This window comes from Orcinus orca, chromosome 7 (assembly GCF_937001465.1).
Source record: "Orcinus orca chromosome 7, mOrcOrc1.1, whole genome shotgun sequence".
NCBI classification, from domain to species: Eukaryota; Metazoa; Chordata; class Mammalia; order Artiodactyla; family Delphinidae; genus Orcinus; species Orcinus orca.
This window is the reverse complement of record NC_064565.1, coordinates 119,520,767-119,535,760: the sequence shown is the minus strand read 5'-3', so window position 1 is coordinate 119,535,760 and position 14,994 is coordinate 119,520,767.

Here is a 14,994-nt window from a genome sequence, read left to right as displayed (position 1 = left end):
GAGGACTTGCATTGTTTTACGTTATACGCTTCTGTAAAGTTCAACCGATTTTTGTCAAAAATGTATTATATTTATCATCACTGAATAATAACAGTATTTCCATTTGGGGGGGACACAAGTGAAATGAGGGAAGGAAACATTTGCAATTATCCTGGACCTTCTGAATACGCCAAGTAGGCAAATTATAAGAATAAACAAAGAACGAGAAGATTCTCGTTTTTGTTCCTAAAACCTCTTTGTTATTTTAAGAATGCTTGAAAAGTAAGCGCTGGAATCGTCTTGATTTCCCCCACCTCTCCCATTTGCTATGCATTCTTTCCTCTTGGCAAAGGCTAGTTTGCATTTGGCTAGCCCGCGGATAAACATGTGTGTCGAAGATAAGCTTGGGATCAGGAAGAAAGCCTGTTCTCTTTCCACGGGGGGCCCAGGAGAAAGGAATGAAAATGCCAGTGCCTCGTCCAAGGGCATCTCTCTGTGGCAGGAATGCTTGGTTGATGGAAGTTGTCCTTGTAAGCGAAACCTGTCTGGGGGGAGCAGAGAGCCCCAGACCGAGATGTGATTGAAATTCCTGGAAGCAGGGTGAACCTAAAGACTTCCATGGTGCGATGGACGTCTCACTCGGGTAAACAACAGAGCCCTATCCCAGGGGGGCCAGAACATCCAGCTGCCAGAGTCGGATTAGCTCACTTCCCGAAGGTCTGGATGACCCGGGGAAGTAATCTGAAGCCGTGGGTTCCGCCCAACACTACTACTGCAAGAATGTGGCCAGGTCAGGACAGCGATGGGAGCTGCCCAGGCCATCTGGACTGGACTCCACGGGCAGGGGTGGGGGGCTCCTCCTTTGGAGGTTCCGTAACCCAAGGAAGTCATATTTCTGGCCCAGTCCTGTTATGGACTCCAAGCCTGTACTGCTCGCCACATGCCAGACCAATAAATCAAGAGACCAGGTGTTGGGCAGGGAACGGGGACTTTACTCGGAAAGACAGCAGACCGAGGAGATGGCGGACTCGTGTCTTCCCCCAGTTAGAATTCGGGCTGCTTTTATACTCAGAGGGGAGGGGGTAAACTCGAACACTTCCTGCTTCCGGTCTGCCTCCGGAGGGGACGTGTTAATTTCTTCCTGCCTGAGGTCACTTACAGGTGGGCCTGGTCAGGATGTTTCCTGTGAGCTCAGCAGAGGTATTTTAGCTTAATGCTCATCACCTGGGAGGCACGGTTCCCAGAGATGGGCCATTATGTATCATTTAAGCTTCTAGGCAACGTCCCTTCAGTGATGAACTTGCAATAAAATACAGAGGTTCTTCCGTGTTACAGTCCCACTGTCTACCTACCTTCATATTAATGTTAAAAAACAATGATGGGCTCCCCCTGTTTATGAAATGCAGTCAGGATTCCTCCACCGGGTATGCTCGTGGCTTCAGCCTTACCTACCACTGTTGCCCAGACCCCTCCCCTCCAGCTCCTTGCTCTCCCTGTGCCCCTCCCAGCGAAATACCCCTTGAGTCAACACCCCCTCCCTTTCCATGTGTCACACAGCGTGACGCGACCCCCGTGAGTCACAGCCTTGCACAATCCTCTCCCCTTGAGTGTGGCCGGACTGTGACCTGCTTGCAGCCATCACTATGGCAACTAGGATCAGGTATCAGGTGGCCACGAGTGTGGTTTGCACAGGACAGACACCTGCCCCAGTCACCCTTTGCTGAATAAAAAAGGACTTCCTGGGCTTCCCTGGTGGTGCAGTGTTGAAAGTCCACCTGCCGATGCAGGGGACGCGGGTTCATGCCCCGGTCTGGGAAGATCCCACATGCCGCCGAGCGGCTGGGCCCGTGAGCCATGGCCGCTAAGCCTGTGCGTCCGGAGCCTGTGCTCCACAACGGGAGAGGCCACAACAGTGAGAGGCCCGCGTATCGCAAAAAAAAAAAAAAAAAAAAAAGGACTTACTCCTTCATGCAGAGTTAATAGCATATTTTTCTCTTAATGACCCAAAGGAAGCCCCAGGATTTGCTTAATCGTGGTGTAATTAAAGGAACTACTACCAGAAACCTACCCAGCAACCAGAACATAACTGGATCACAGTTGAATCTTTAATCTATTAACCAAAACTAAGTGAGTGAAAATACGTGAATAACCGATTCACCTTTGTCACGATCATTATATAAACGACCTTCTACATCAACCCTGAAAAGCACATTCTCAGCTGACTCAGTGTTGACTTAATAAAGGAGCAAAATAAATCTCTGTTTAATAAACAACCCTGTCTGTAATCACATTTTTAACCACTTGCCATTTGAGACTAAAGAAAACTAAGCATTCTGCCTCTTGGGAAAATCTCTGTAATGTCTCAGCATTTCTTCTCAGAGTAGAAGGTACACAGCCCCCGGCAGACACTCGACTGACAGAGTTTGGCTATGAGACAGCCAGACCCTCTGCTGCCTGCGTGGAGCTGAAGGGCTCCTCTGAGAAATCAGAGCTTGCTTCGGAGGAGGCGGAATTTCCAACCCTGCGCAGGCGGCGAGGGGAGGGGAGGGTGTGCAGGAATGGGGGCAGTGGCCGGCTTCACCTCCCGGCCTCTCTCAGCAGGTTCTCACGGGCCATCAAGTTTAAACTCCACACCCCAGGTGCCCAGACCTCTGGATGGCACACGCGTCACCACCGACCAGCGCACTTCGGCCATCACGTCAGGACAGCAGATGCGTAGAGGCTGCTTCTGGGGGGCCGGGGTGTGTGGTCACCCGTCCCAAGCCATCTGAGGGACCCGCACCCGTGGGTCCTCCCGGCTCAGTCCCTCTCCCAGTCGTGTGACAGGTCAGCACCTGGCACAGACTGGGAGCAGAGAGTGGGAGGAGGCCCCCCCGACGGCCAACCCTGGTGGCGTTCAAAGGGCTCTGCGGGCAGAGGCCCAGCAAGTATGCTTCCTTGATAACAAGACAGAGGTTTGCATTTCCAGGTCATAGCGCCTTTGCTTAACAGGGGGGATCCCAGAGCAGACAGGCGGTGAGTATGTGGGAGAGCACAGGTGACCTACCTCACAGGACAGGACAGAGACCAGACAGCCCGTTCCTGTGGCCACAGCCCTGACCCTGGCAGGCTCACGACCAAGGTGAGCGGCACTGGAGTCTCTCCAGGGCACGGAGTCACCCAGGGCTGTCGGTCAGCTGCCTTTGAGCCTGGAGCCAGAGGCCACGTGGAGTCTTCTCCGTGAGCGCCGGTCACAGCTGTGTTCAAAGCCAGTGGCCGGAGGGCAGAGACAAAGCTCGGGGCGGGGGTGGCAGGCGTCAGAGAGGAGGGAGAGCAGACACAGAGGGAAGGAGGAGGCTGGAGAAGGAGGGACAGATGGAAGAGGGTGAACTCCGACTCGGGCTGTCCGTCTGCCACGGAGCCCGCACCCTGGTCCACGAGCTGCCCTGCACGACTCTGCCCTGCCTGCCCTTGGCCGAACCAGGGTCAGCTTCCCCTGTGCCCCCGGCTGGGTCAGGGAGTCTTAGGGCCCCACCAGCCACGTGTCCGCCTTGGACGCTCTCAGAGGAGCTGTCTGGACCAGTTCTCGAGAGCCTACACGGAGAGCTGCCTAAGTGAGAGGTCATGTTGGCCCTCCTTGCCGGGTGGTGTAATTTTTCTTTTTTTTTTATTTTATTTTATTTTGGTATACGCTAAGCTTTTTTAAAAAAAATTGTTCTTTATTGAAGCATAGTTGATTTATAATGTTGAGTTAGTTTCAGGTGTACAGCAAAGCGACTCGTTTATGCATACACATCTATCTATTTTTTTCAGATTCTTTTCCCTCATACATTATTACAGAACATTGAGTAGAGTTCCCTGTGCTCTACAGTAGGTCCTTGTTGGTTATCTGTTTTATATATCGTAGTGTGTATATGTTAATCCCCAGCTCCTCATTTATCCCTCTACCCCCCTTTCCCCTCTGGTGGCCGTGTTTGTTTTCTGCGTCTGTGGGTCTGTTTCTGGTGGTGCAGTTCTGAGTGGTCAACGTCGCGAATTAAGAAAAGCAGGGACTTGACTCTCTGTGATTTGGTGGCGCTGCCTTTAGCAGTGCCGGCTCAGGGCATCATGGGTCACATGCCCCTTGGCCCCTGAACCGTGGCTGCGTGAGATGACGGGAGCCGTCCCTTCCATAGACGCCCCGCCACGGGTTGGTGGCTCACCTCCCGCCAGACGAGGGTGCCTAGCTTCACTGGGCGGCATCGGTCAAGGCACAGGGCGGCAGGGGGACGGTTCCATTGACCCGTTTCTGCCCACAGCCACCCCAGAGGTGCACAGGGTGCGCGTCTGAGCTGGGGCAGCACAGAGGCTGTCGCAGAGGTTCCTGAGTGGTGGGGTCAGGCCAGGGGGCCGAGGCCCCGGGAGGGCCACCCAGTGAGGGTACAGGCGTCTGGGAAGCCCGCCTCCTGCCTGCGGCCCAGGCTCCCTTTGTTCACTATGTCTGCGGCTCTAGAGAAAATACTGCCTCTCTCCCCAGCCCTTCGTGTCCCGCCCTGCTTCGTGTCTGTCTGTCCTTTTGCCCACTGCCTTCACACAGCCCCCCGGCGGTCACCACCCTCCCTGTGCCTGCCTGAACCCTGAGCCCCCGCTGGCCCTGCCCAGAGCCCCACAGGACAGTGGAGGGCACGTCCCCACCGGAGCCACAGCCAGAGCGGTTATGCTGGGATTGCTGCTACCCAAAGTCTGACTATTCAACTGACTGCTGTCCCCACGACGTCCCTACAGCACAAGGACCCCGTTGCATCACATGTTACGTCAGCTGTCAGGTCCCCTGAGTCTCCTTCCGCCTGCCCGAGCTGCTCAGTCTTGTCTGGACTTGGGCGATCTTGCCAGTTTCCAGGCGCAGGGCAGTCGTGGCATAGCCGCCCCCAGTGTGGGCCTGTCCGCTGTTTCCTCCCGTCAGGTCCAGGCGCCGCGCTAGGGCAGGACTCCCAGACCCATCCGGTCCTCAGCTGCATCCCGTTGGCTGGCACGCGGCTTCGGTCTGCCCGTCACGGACGGTGAGCACGTAGGTGCCTGAGCGGCTGTCCCCGGAGCTTCTAAACTGCCAAGTTGCTATGTTACTACGTAACTGTACATTTTGCTGTGTAATTAGGACATGTTTTGCAGGAGATTCTTTGAAAGTGTGTTAATGTCCCTTTTCTCATCAGACTTGCCAGGAACTCATTTATGTATGTTAGGATAGACCCGTGGTTTCCCGTCCTCAATGAGCTCTAGGCCTCTGCTGGCCGTCTGGGTGACGAATGCTTTCAGATTTAGCTAGAACAGCCCGGGAGGCTTCCCAGAGGAGGACACCTGGGTGACCCTGGAGGGAGGAGCAGTCTTCCAGGTGGACAGCTCAGGGTGGGGACAGCACTAGGGACAGAGCGGGCAGCATGACCCCTCAGAGCACCATGGCCAGCCTGGGCACTGCGGTGGCCCCAAGCAGCTGGAATTTGGGAGCGAGACAGGGAGGGAGGAAGCAAAGGGGGAAGGGCCCGCAGGGCTAGAATGTCTAGACCAGAGTTCCCGAGGGTCAGGGAGGCCAAGGAGGCTCGCGGGGGAAGTCACGGCAGGAACCACGTCCCCCTTTCCTCAGAGCGGGAGAAGCAGCGTCGTCGGGGGGGCAGCCTCCTCCACACCTGGTGGTTGGACGTGCTGTGTTACCATGGAGATGGCCCGGCACCAAACCCCATCAGGCATCTCTGAGAACGCGGCCCACCCAGGAAAGACTTTAGCCACCTTGAGCGTCACCCCAGAGGCCATGAAGTTCTCCTAGATCGCCTGGGGGAGGGAGTGCGTTAGTCTCCTGGGGTAACAAAGCACCACAGACCCCGGGGGCTTAAGACAACAGAAAGATATTCTCTCGCAGTTGTGAGGCCCGAAGGACGAAATCAAGGTGCTGGCCAGACCAGGCTTCCTCCAAAATCCCTAGGGAGGGTCCCTTCTGCCTCTTCCAGCTTCTGGGGGCCCCACCCCTCCCATCTTTGCTTCCGCCTCCACACGGCCTCTCCCCTGTGTGTCTGAGTCCAAACGCCCCTCTTCTTAGAAAGACACCAGTCCCATCCCCTTTGGGCCCAAGCTCCTCCAGGGTGACCTCATCTTACCTTCACTAATCACGTCTGTAACGACCCTATTCCCAAGTAAAGTCCCATGCTGGGGGCCAGGACTTCAGCCTATCTCTCTGGGGGACACAGTCCAACCCCTAACAGGGAGTCACTGTCCCTGCCTGGGGCCCCCGGGGCACGGTTACCCCACAGGGTCAGGCCAGCGTTCCAGCCTGCTGCACCCCTGTCTCCCACCGGGGTCTGCTGGCCCCTCGCCCTCCGGACAAATTCCGGCTCCTTTTGTCTGCTGCCCCGCCCCATGGTCATGCCCAGAAGGTTTGGCCTCCGACGCCTTAAGCTCCAGTGGCCATCTCTGCAGACCCTCTCCTGTCCCCAGGCCCACTCCCTCCACTCTGCAGGAGCCCAGCCTTGGCCCTCAGCAGGCCTCTCTGGCTCCGTCCCCCAGGCTGGATTCCGGGGTTGGCCATCTGTGACTCACATCGGGACAGGTGCACAGAACCCCTGGGTGGGTCTGGGCACAGGGTGCTGATGGCAGCCGGCCAAGGAACCTCCAGCCATGGATGCCCCCCACCCCAGAGCCTTCCTCCACCCCTACCCGGCCACTCCTCAAGAAATGAGGCCATCAGTCACCATGTCACTGGCCACTTTAGGGGAACTCAACAAAAATCAGTTTTCTTAAAGGCAATTTTCTGATGGCCAAGTGAGCAATTGATCACGGCGAGCCCCCGAGCCCTCGCACGAAAGGGGGGAGCGCAGCAGAGAGCGCGCCTGAAGAGAGCGCCGCCTGCCCGCCGCACGCACGCGCGTACGCACGCACGCGTGGGAAGGCTCGCGCCGTGGGCGCGCCGGCTGGGCTGGCGCTCGGCTCCCGGGAGGAGGTGCCTGGAATCAGTGAAGGCCCAGCTCCCGGGGAAGGTGCTGCCCTGGCCCACAAGCACCTGCCTCTCCCTTCTCTCCACTGGAGGCTCCCCCCGCAGCCTGCACGTCCCCAGAGCCTGCGTCCCAGGCCTTCCCCGCTGTGGTCCCCAGGGGGCCCCCCACCCCGAAGCCACACACACCACTTCCCTCTTGAGCCCATTGACCCGAGACACCACTGCCTGCCAGTGGTCTGTTCACCGTTTCCACCCCCAGCTCCTGCCTGCCCTCCCTCCACTCTGACCCTCCCCCCCTTCTGAAAGCCCCCCACGCAGGGAAGCCTGTCTCCCCTCCTGAGCACCCTGGCCGGCCCACCCCTGCCCTCCTCCTGGAAACCTCGTCCGGAGATGCAGGACCCCCGTGAGGCCCCTTAGGGTGGCCGCCCCTCCTCCCCCCATCCCCCACTTCCCTCCGCCCAGCTGCCCCCACGGCCGCACCCTGAGTCCCCTCCTGGGCTGGCGCTGCTCTTCCCACACTCTCTCCCCCTCTCTACAGGCTGATGGCCCGCTGCCCCCCAATCCAGAACCCAGCCCTCCCCTTCTGCCGCCAGCCAAGCTGACCGCTGACCTCGCAGCCGAGGCCAGTGTCCTCCCTCCATGTCCCTCCACCTGCCAAGCCTCAGGGGGGGCTCGGCGTCTCCCTCCACGCCCTGCGGAGGCCAAGGGGCGGCAGCAGCATTGCCCAAACGGCAGGGCTGGCCCGAGATCACCCGCTCGGCTCGGAGCTCAGGAGCAGTGGGTCTGTCTGTCCATCCTTCTGCGGTGAGGGCTAGAGACCCCGGCTGGCACACCTGCAGGCAGGTAGAGGGCACACGGAGGCCTCAGTGCCCGACCCTGAGCCACCCTGGGCGTAGCACCCACTCCAGGAGGAAGCTGTGGGTCTCAGCTGCACGGGAGACGGTTTTCTGAAAGAGCTGCTGGGGGACGCCACAGGCTGTCTGTGTGACCCTAGAACAGGCCCCCTGGAGCCCCAGACGCCAGCCAGGGGTGGGACGGGTGGGGAGGCAGCAAGCCAGAGGAGGGCGGGCTCCCCTGGGGTGGCCTGACCGCCCAGCTTCGCCCCGAGCCCGGCGACCAGAGGCAGCGCCGTCCCCGCCGGACCCTCCGTCATGCTGGAGGAGAAGCGTCCCCGATGCCCCGAGGTGGCCCACTTTCCCGCTGAGAGCCTCGGATCTCCCATCGTAAGAAGGCCTTTCTGCCCCGTGGCTGAATCTGAACCCCGAAGCCGCCTGAGCAAAGCGGGGGTTGGGCCTCGTGGTGGGGGAACCTCGGCCCTGAAGGCGTCCATGTCCCGGAACTGAGACCGTGTGGGGACTTCGCAGCTGGGATTAAGGTAAGGCTCCTGAGGGAGAGGGCATCCTGGATTGTCCGGTGGGCCCAGTGTCCTCACGAGGGTCCCTAAACGTGGCCGACAGCAGCAGGAGTCCGAGAAGGAGATGTGACAGGGAAGCGGCTCCGAGACACCAGATGGACAGACGGCGCTGCCTCTGCGGGTGGGGGAGGGGCCGGTCAGCCAGGAGCTGGACAGGCAGTGAGGGGCCCCCCCGGGCCCCCAGGAGGGACTGCCTCACCCTGACTTTAGCCCACATCACTTTATGGACTTCACGTCCTCTCTCGTCTGCATCTGAGCCACCAGGCTTACTCAGGACAAGATGCGTCACCCAGGCCGAGACGCGGCGCTACAGGCGGAGGCGCCCGTCACGCATACCTGCGCACACAGGTGTCGCTGCCCTACACGCTTGCCCTAGACACGGGGATTCCGAGATCCTATTTCGCACATTTCTCTATAAAGAAAAAAGTGTGTGGTGAGTTTCTAATCGTGTGCCCGGAGTTTTAGTCAATACGGTCCAAGTCGGAATCCTGAGACCAGGAGCACGGATGTCCTTGGGTGTCCCGGCTCGAGCAGAGAGCAAGGTCGCCCTTCCTCTGCCGTCTTGTCTTATTTGGCCTCAGTGGACCGCAGGATGCCTGCCCGCATTGGTGAGGATGACGTTTACTCAGCCCATCGATTCAGATGCTAGTCTCTTCGGAGACACCCTCACAGATGCACCCAGAAAGCACGTCTCCCCGTCTCTGGGCATCCCTCGGCCCAGGCAAGCTGACACTCCTGGCCTGAGGCAGGAAAGGACTGGTGTCCTGCCCGAGCATCCCTGAGAACTGCATCCTCCACCTTAGACCATTTTCCTGAGCAGCTTCTGCACACCTCACCTTGCCTCTCCTCCCCCACCCCTCGTGCTTCTGTTCCGTGCGCTGTAGGATGTTACCTCTGGCCCTGCCCCTCCCTGCCACGATTCCAGGCACGGTGTGGGCGGGACCAGTCCTTCAAGCTCACCCCAGCCCAGGACGGCTAATGGTGACGCACCTCTGCCCAGAGAGACTGCAGATGTCCTGAATGGGTCCCACGAGACCCAGGCTGCTGAAGATGTCCTCCACGGTGCCCGAGTGCCCACGGCCAGCCCAGCACCCGGGACACGGGCAGCAGAGCAAAGGTAACGGGCTTAACGTTTGGTTTCTTGCTCTTTGCAAAATGTACAAAACCGTGTGACTGTCTGAACTCAGTGCTGAGGCTTCCCAGATCTTTGGAACAGGTTCACACAAGTCCTGATGCTTAAGCTCCCTGAATTCAAGCAGGTTTGCCTTTGGGGGTAATCCCATTTGGGGAATCAATCATATAAAGTAAAACTGTGAATATAAGATACAGCTCCAGGCATCTGCATGGTTGGAAGAGCGGCCAGGTCCTGGGACCCACAGGAGAACTGTCGAATAGACGTGGCTTTGGGCTGACAGTAGAGCCAGGGTCTCCTGTGAGTGTGCCCCTGGGGACACGTGACAGTGTTCAGACATTCTGGGCTGTCTTGACAGGGGCTACTACTGGCAGCAGGGCGTGGAGGCCGGGGATCCTGCTACACGTCCGCCATGCACAGGACAGCCTCTCCATGGAGGATTATTCCACCCCAGCCTCCGTGGCGTGAGGCGGAGGCACTCCGTGCTAGAGTATTAACGGCTGTTGCAGACAGCGGGTGAATCTGATATACAGAGACCTGGCAGAGGTCCAGAGAGAAAAATGCAGCCGTGGGGAGCGTGTTTACAGAGCAGGACAAACTCTGGGCGCCCTGGGCGCACACGGTGCTTGGCTGGGTGGGGAGGGGCGGGGAGGGGTCTGTCCACGCCGGGCCGTTAGCCCTGAGGGGCTGCTCAGAGAAGCAGAGTGGAGGGGGTGGTAACCACCTTGTGTCTCTTTTTCACTTTAAAGATATTTCTCTGTGTGCGGCGTGTTCCCATTGTTCGGCCAGCTTAAGGGGCCAGCGGCTGACATCCCTGGGAGCAAAGCAGGCGGCGAGGCTCGGCTTTCAAGGCCCGTGGGCTGCCTCCCGGCCATCCAAGGAGCCGGATTTAGCGCTGCTTCAAAAGCCATTTGCAGCCCTTTAATTCCCAGCCGCCACTCTGGCCCAGCTCGGGCCTCCTGGCTGCCTGCGTCGCGGGCTCACAATACCTGCTTCTCAGATGAATCGGGGAATCTAGGACAGCCGGCGAGAACTGAGCCAGGCAAGCTGCTCTGTCATCAACCTGTTTCCACCAACACCAGGGAAGGAAGAGCCGAAGCATCAGACAGAGGAGGCCGGCGGGCGGCCGCCAGGATGGCTGGTGCCCAGCTCCCAGCAGAGACCCTCAAAGGCAGGAGAGCCGGGAGCCCCCGACGGCGGCAGGACAGGGCCCCGCTGCCCGGACGCCTCAGTCGGGCTGAGAAACACGCCGAGCCCCGGTTCCCATAAATCCGGCTTTTATGTGGCGATGAATAGGGGTAAACAATGGATCTATTTTAGGCTGCGGAGAAACTGGCCCAGCCTGGGTCTCCCTCCTGCAATTAGGAGCCTCAACATGGCGGGGCCTGGAATCCCTGGCTGGCGTGGAAGCCTCACGAAGACCAGGTCCGCCTGGTTTGGGGGAGGAGATTCCACCCTCCCCTGGGGTCTGTTGCTGGCAGGACCCCCTCTCCCAGCATGGGAGGAAGTGATGCTGGCAGCCCCGGCTGCCAGCAGGGCCCAGCTGGTGCTGACTGCCCCATCGCCCCGTCTCTGCGAGCACAGGTTGGCCCTTGGCCTCTGGAGGTGTCCCGCAGCTGCCCCCAGAACGGGAAGCCCCTCCGCGACCCCTCCCGCACGGCGGCCAGCCTCGGCGGGACCTCCCCATTCCTGCTGGAGCCCGCCCTGAAGACGTCTCAGAAGCCACGGTGCCTCCCTCCAGCCCCGCACTGCCTGCGGACACTCAGCCCACCCGTGGGGTGGACACTTAGTGCGCCAGGCGCAGCCTGATGGAGCGCGTTGGCCACAGTTGCACAACAGCCCTCCCTGTCACTGCCACGGTCCAGGGGGGCATAGCACCCTCCCACCCCGTATCTTCCTCCTCCAGGCAAGTGTCCCTCTAAAGTGCATCTTCTCCAGGCCCTCATCACCCTGTCCCCAGCCCTCCCCCGGGTAAGGATGGCAGAGGGCATGGGGATGGCCGAGGGCCCTTAGTGCCACACGGCCCTCACCCAGCTCCAGGCCGCACTCCCCGTGCATGGGGAGAAACGCCCAGCCTGTCCCTCCTGGAAGCAACCACGTTCACCTCTACCAGCTGTTCTTCTGGTCTCCACCTACTTCCGTCCAGAGAACAGTGTTCCCCCCATGACGGTTGCTTCTGTGTGTCACCTGGGCTGGCCACGGTGCCCAGGTATTTGCTCAAATGCCAGCCTAGACGTTACTGTGAAAGTGTTTTTTAAATGAAAGCAGACAGTCCTCCACAGTGCAGGTGGGCTAAGCAGAACGCTTTAAAAGAGAAAAGACTGAGGTCTCCAAAGAAGACGGCATCCCGCCTCCAGGCCATCTGTGGACTCAGGCCTGCAGCCTTGACGCTCCCCTGGGTGTCCCTCCTGCCAGCCTGCTCTGCAGCCTTTGAACTTGTCAGCCCTGCAATCGCATGAACTACCTCCTTAAAGTACGCCTCTCTCCCTTTGTCTGTATAGACACATCCTGTCGGTTCTGTCTCCCTGGAGACCTGGACTCATCCACACCCTGCTGTGACAGCCTCCGAGATGGTCCCCAGTGATCCCTGCCTGTGGGTGCCCATGCCCTCCCGTGAGTGTGGGTGGGGGCTGGTGACGGATCCTAATACAGAGAGCCTGGCACCCGTGGTGAGCAAACCGCCGCTGGGATTAGGGTACAGAAGGATGCCTGTCATGCTCACCCTCTCTTCCTCTCTCTCTCGGGGGTCAGAACCTTCCCTCTGAGGGAACCCAGCGGCCCCGAGTTCAACTACCCCATAGAGAGGCCCGTGGGGCAGGAAACCTGCAGCCGCCAGGGCTTTGAGTCCGGGCAGCAGCCCTGCGAGTGACGTGGCTCCTTCCCCAGCCCGGCTTTCAGGAGGTACAGCCCCAGGCGACACCTTGTGGGCGACCCCGAGTTGGGAGACCCCGCTGTCCTGTGCCTGGATTTCTAACCCACTCGTGGGTTGGGGTCTGTTGTTGGAGGTGATTGGTTACACTGGAGCAGGTAACTAACACACACCTGTTTCTTTATCATCTTAGAACTTATCTCTTGACAGCTTCCTCTCTCAACTCTGATTCTCCCTTCTCTGGCCTCCCAACACGTCTCAAAGTTTGGTTAAAATCAATATTCCAGTCTCAAGGGATTACGACCAGGTAAAGAAAATGTGCTACTGAGCTAAGTTGTGCATTCTGATGGTGTTTCATTCTCCGTATGTTTTCCCCCCAGAGTTAGTTATTGCCTTGCTTTTATTTTTTAAAAAAAAAGGTGGGGGGAAAGTGTAGTTTCCATGTACCCGTTTATAATTATTTAATAAATGCTCTATCAGAGTTTCCAAATGCCGTCCATGTCTGCCCGAGAGCTCAAATGCTCAGATAACCTACTGTTGCCATTTCCTTTTCTGCTGAAAATCTAGCCCCGTCCCTGGAGTCCTGGTTCCCTGGGCCTGCAGGATACCTGTCGCTTAGGGGCTTCCCTTCACCTCTCTCTGGAGGTGTGAGACCAACTGTCTGTGTTCCGCAGCTTCTCAGTACACTGTGTCACAACAACACGGGACGGGGAGCCTGGGAGATAAAATGCTGAGTCTGTGTAGGTCCCCAAATGCCTGTATTCTCTCCCAGGGGTGGCTGATGCGTGTTTTAGGCACAGTGTCCTGGCCCCCATCCAAAGGCCGGGGTCATCTTCCTGTGTCGCCCAGCTTCCAGGGTGGCCAGAGAGATCTGACGCCACTGGAATTCCCACTTTTTTTATGTGACATGTCCTTGCAGCTTGGAAACTTGTAGACTTTCCTCTCGTGTCCAGTGTCCTGAAATTTCCAGAGCTGCGCCTCTGCGGGTCTTTTTTCTCACTGGACGGGGTGCAGCCCTGTCTTTCTGGAGGCTCAGTCCTTCCCCACGAGGACACTTCCTCGTACAACCGCTGCTGACGTTTATGTCGGATCTCCTGAATTCATCCTCCACTGTTCCCATCTTTCCTCGGCGATTTTTTTTTTGTCTTTTTGTTGTATTTTAGGAGAGATTTTCATTACTCTACCCTCCTGTCTTTCTGTTGATTTTTAAGATTTTAAATTATTGTATTTTGAATTGTCAATTCTGTTTCTTGTTTTCAGAATGCTACTTTCATTGTGACATCCCATTTTGTTTCGTGGACACAATATCTCATCCGGCACTGATAATATTAATGTTTTAAGCCGTTTTTTCTTTCCTGCTCCCTTAAATGTAGGCTCATACCTTTAATCTTGTTAATCTTGATACTGTAATAGCTATCACCAAATGCCCGGAGCTTCCTGGATGTTATCCCCTGATTTTGCCCATTTCTCAGGTGAGAATCTGAGGCCCTGAGGCGGGGTGTATCCTGCCCAGTCTCATAGCCTGTCAGAGGTCAGGCCAGACTCAGGCAGTAGGACCCCTTCTGAGCCTGGGCTCTGACCACTGGACCATCCTGCCTCAGTCTGGGGCCAGCCCAGGAGGCGGAGCCCCTCACTCCCACACATCTGGCTGGCAGGATGGAGGCCCTTCACGGTCCACCCTGAGCTCGTCTCTGCCTGAGGCGCACTCTCCGTCTCTCTAGAGCACAAGTCCTTCAAGACGCCCCCAGCCTGGGGGCCGGGACACTGCACCTAAAAGATGGAGCAGCCGCCACTGGATCCAGGCATGCTGTGGAAGCGACCCCAGCCCCAAGGGACACCAAGCGGCACGGCAGACCCTGTTCCCTGTCCCCAGACCCTGCCTCCTCACACAGCCCAAAGCCCGGGGTCGCCCCGGGTGCATCAGGGAACCCAGGGGTCATCTTGCACGTGCACCCCCAGCCTGCCTCACACCACCCTCCTCTCCACCCGCCCTTCCCAGCCACCTTCTCCTGCCCGGCCCTCACCCGGCTCCCGGGAAAGTCCTTCTCTCCTCCAGCCTTGGGGAGGCAGGGTCCCCCTAGGCCCCACCCACTGCCTGCAGAGAGCGGACAGGACATGCAAACCGCAGACCCGGGAGGGCACGAGATGAGTGGGCCCACGCGGCCTGCAGAGGGCTGGAGTGTGCCTGCCATGCAGTCCCCAGCCCCCTCCCACCAAGATGTCCAAATCCAGTGATAGAAAACTCGCACCTCTGAGGGATAGACATCTGGGCCGGATCCACCCTGAGGGCTGCCAGCGAGCGTCTGCCTGCTAACTGAGAGGGGCCGAGAGCCTGGGAGAAGAGGGGCAGGGGGTGGGCAGGGGCACCTGAGCCAGGCCACAGGAGGGGCTTCCTCTCCAGCCAGGGACCTGGCTGGCCTCCCCGCCCCTCAGTGAGACAGGCCTGAGGCGGGCGTCCTAGCCCTGCGGTCCAGACACCACAGTGCTGGACACAGTTGAACGTGAGTAACCGTCCAGTGAGCAGCCACCCGGCTCCGCCGATCTCAGGAACCCTCGGCTGTCCTTCCAGAGCCATGGGTTACAGAACCCTCTGCGCTTCTTGTGGCCAGGCTGGGCCCCGAGCCACCGCAGGGAGGCTGCAGCAGCACCTGGAGCGTGTGCCT